Source organism: Stegodyphus dumicola, chromosome 12 (assembly GCF_044657685.1).
Source record: "Stegodyphus dumicola isolate Sdum_Otavi_A_Nest chromosome 12, ASM4465768v1".
Classification (NCBI taxonomy): Eukaryota; Metazoa; Arthropoda; class Arachnida; order Araneae; family Eresidae; genus Stegodyphus; species Stegodyphus dumicola.
Window position 1 is genome coordinate 36,666,712 of NC_140779.1, and position 4,093 is coordinate 36,670,804.

Genomic DNA, 4,093 nt, shown 5'->3' on the forward strand with positions numbered 1-4,093 from the left:
TGAATCGACGCAAAATGCCAAAACGAAATTAATAGTCCATCTGGGCAAATTGTCCTTTTGGACTAATAATGGGCTCTTACTATGCACCCTTTCGAATTATTACAAAATTAAAATTAGTATTTAATACTGACAATAAAAATTTGTAAATTGCTTGTATAAATTTTCAGTATTAAATCATTGTAAAGCGAAAGAAAGCAAGAAATTTCAATAAAAATTTAAGAAAAACTGTAAGATAGTAAGAAAACTGTAAGATAGTAAGATAAACACTTTATAAAATCGAAAATACGTGCTCACCTAAATTTAACACGTAGCGGCTTTAAATTGCATTCTGGCACAATGATAAATCTGCTTCAGCTTTATAAAAAATGCCTTTCATGTTTTATTAAAAAAAAATAATAATAATAATTAATTCCTTTATAAAATTCAATTAAACGTAACCAATTCAATAAAAATAAATAAATGAGTAAAACATCCTTCTAGAATTCGTGAAAACTAGAAAGTCTGATAACAAATTTTCTATTTTTATTTTAATAGCTCTTTCAGTAAAACGCAAAAAGCGTACGATATAGAAACAGAGAAACGAAGAACTAAAGTGGAGAAAAATCTTGCGAGGAAATAACTGCACTGAAGTGCCATTCAAGTTCATGATTGCCATACATATGGAAAGAACTGTTCCGCGATATTTTTCCCCTCCATCCTTTTCACTTTTTCTTTCTTTCTGTTTAAGTTTAAATCGCATTTTGAATCTGATAATCACTACACTTCGCAAACACCCAAAGTATTTTTCATTGATAGGAAGAAATCATCACTGTGAGCATGTCGGGGGTATAGCTCAGTGGTAGAGCATTCGACTGCAGATCGAGAGGTCCCCGGTTCAAACCCGGGTGCCCCCTTTCTTTATTTTTAATAATTTTAATACGTGCTTTAAATGCATGACTAGTTTCTTAACGGATAGCACTTTTAAGAAGTAAAATTATATTAATTACATATTTAAATAGTTTTTTTCTTAAAATAACTATGATCAGGATTTTAAAAGCTATTTTTTAATCATTTAAATTTAAGTATAGTTATTTCTGTGTATAAGTTTGAATAACAATATTTCTTATATTTAAATGACAAATATTTAGGAAGAAAATTAATTAGATGTTTTAATTTCATCTGAACTATCAGCCTTACTTAAAAGGAAAAATTTATCCAAATAAAATAATTTATTTCCTGAAAAACATATTTGATTAATTTTTTTAGAGGGAGGAGAGAGAAGCCTTCATTGCTTATAGTTTTGAAATTTTTCGTATGGGTGTAATGCTTGTAAAAATTTAAGTACGCTTAAAATTAAATACTTTATAAAAATTGAAATATGGCCTTTTAAAAGTCCCCAGAAAAATTAAATTCTTTAGATTGAAAAATAAATTGCAACTCTTTTATAATCACAGTCTGAATTTTTATTAAGTGCTATTTGTTATAACGCTGATCTCACTTGCTTTACAAAATATCAGAGTTTTAGTAAACTTTTTAAAATTTTATTTTATACATTAAGGTTTGCTTCTCATCTTCATATTAAAGCTGATGAAAATATTTTATATGCATTGAAATCAAATCATTCGCAGAGCTGGGTTCCAATTTTTGTTTTCCCAGTGCGAATGTATAATGCTAATTATTTTCTTTTAGCTCTCTCTCCCACCCCTTTGTTTTCAGAGTAAACAGAAAGTAAACCAGACTGAATGTAAAATTAAAAGAAGCAATAAGAAAAATGGTGCTTGCATGCTATGGCGAATATAAAATTAAATTTTAGATCACAGGGTAAAAATGCATATAATAGAAAGAGCATTTTTAATTGCTTATTTTTATGTTATTAGCAGAAAGAACGCTGAGTTTTAAAAGCAGTACTGTATATTGATATAAATATTTTACGAATATCTGTATCAAATTGAGAAATTAAAATGTATTAAAAATAAAAGTATGCATTTTAGAAACACAGAGAATTGCATAATTGTCAAGCCATGGATATGTAAGTGTTCTTAGCTATTTGACATTCAAAAATACTATCCTGGAAATTAATTTAAAATGTATTAACTTTTGGTTATGAATTAAATGAGAAATTGCACTGAAAAACAAGATCTTCATTTTAGGAATTAAATTAATAATTTTGGTTTTTTTTTATTAGATAGTTCTGAATATTAATTGGTCGTCTCAAAGGACATAGCGCCCAGTTGGTATAGTGGTTAGGGGAGGTAAACCGCTGAGTTGGCTTCCGACCCAAATATAGATATATCCATGCAGAATTGGTTACCAACTCGGCGGGAGTCAACCACTAGCTACCAGGCCGCTGCCCTGGACAGCCCCGGCTGAGCAGACGACATTTATAAAATGCAAAAAAGAGATATACATATGCATACAAGTAACTTGAAGAAGAATACAACAATGTACAAAGAAATATATATATGTGCATACAAAGCACTTGAAGAAGAGTACAACAATGTACAAAGAAATATATACATGTGCATACAAGGCACTTGAAGAAGAGTACAATCAAAATATATGTGTATGCATATAAATACAAACTCATATACAGATATATAGTACACACTTACGTACATAGATATTCCGAAACAAATAAAAGTATACATACTCTCACTCATATTGATATATACACCCATACATATACGTTATCATGATAGTTAAAGTTTACAAGAAGCATGCCATTGAGGTACGCGTGATCCTTAGTATGAATTAGGTACCATAAATAAAAGATATAAACATGTACAGATACATTACAGCATTCAGATACAGTACGAACTTTATGTATGAAAACCTGGCACGGCATAAATACAAAATTACATATTGTACATACATATCACATACTCTGTTGCTGACCTATTGTACTAGCTTATATAGACTTTTATGACTACTATCTTCCAGTGTCAGAAGAGTAAATGCTAGTACAGTAGTCAAATATTGTTTTCAGTTTCCGCTGGGCAACCTGTTACTTTGTAGATTCTGGAACCAATTTGGCCAGAATCTGGCTCCTGGTTGCTTGAGGCTGTTAAGTGCTGTGTGTGGGCAGGAGAACACAGCTTATTGGGGTACCGAAGCGTCGGGGTTTGAATCACAAAGAAGACATGGATGTTTCTAAATGTATAGTGTCTTTGCGGCATGGGGGCACTCTAAATATATGACGAGCCAAAAGTCCTCTCGAGAGGTTGGTGATAGGCGCAATCTTGCTTTCCTTGTCACGATGTGGGCTTGTTCTGACTTTACTGTTAGGCAAGTGAGATACGTAACAACAACAACATCTAAAAAAACTTACGTTCTGTGACAAAAATCAGATAACTAGGCCTTGCAGAACTTTTTTTCCTATTTTAATAGTTTTTAATACGTTATTAACTTCATAATAACTTTCCATCTCTGGTTATTTTGAAATTACGTAAGAGATAATAAATAAATAAAAACTAAAACACCCTTTTTCTCTGTTTTAATTGGGACTGAGTGTAAATAATTTGTTTTATTCGTCTGAGATAGCTTCTTGATCGAATCTCCATATTAGAACAACTTTAACCCAGTAAAGAATATTTTAAAAAACATGAACATAGAATTTAGCTAATTCATAAAGATAGTACTGTTTCTCTCCGAAGAAACTGTCCAGAATTTTCAAATTATAGTGTTGTTATTTATAAACCGCATATGAAATTTCTGTTCTTTAAGATGATTTATCTCAAATCGAGTAGCAATCCAGAGGTGGATCGAAAGACAAATTGTTGATGGATCATGCTAAGTTTTGAAGTTCTGTTCTTTGGTTTTATAAGCTACATATTATTATTTATAATCTCACTTTCTATTTTATTTTAAAGCACAATATATGCGATTAAATGACAAAATATTGCAAAATTTATGTATGTTACCAAACTGAGAATAAAAAAAAAAAAAAGCTTGGGAAACACTGCTGTCAAAGAATTAAGTGTAAATTTTAGATTTTTATTTTTATTATTATTATTATTATTATTATTATTATTTTTACAAATACTTAAACCTTTATTTTTTCGTTACATAAGAAATAACTTCTGTCCTGTTACTATAAAATATAAAATTATATGCA

The 4,093-nt window shown here is 30.0% G+C and overlaps 1 non-coding gene across 1 annotated transcript; it reads left to right on the forward strand.

The window, feature by feature from the left end:
- The first annotated feature begins 821 nt into the window (after positions 1 to 821).
- Positions 822 to 893, forward strand: TRNAC-GCA (transfer RNA cysteine (anticodon GCA)). The gene has a single exon. It is a non-coding gene; the product is annotated as a tRNA-Cys (tRNA).
- Positions 894 to 4,093: the final 3,200 nt, after the last annotated feature.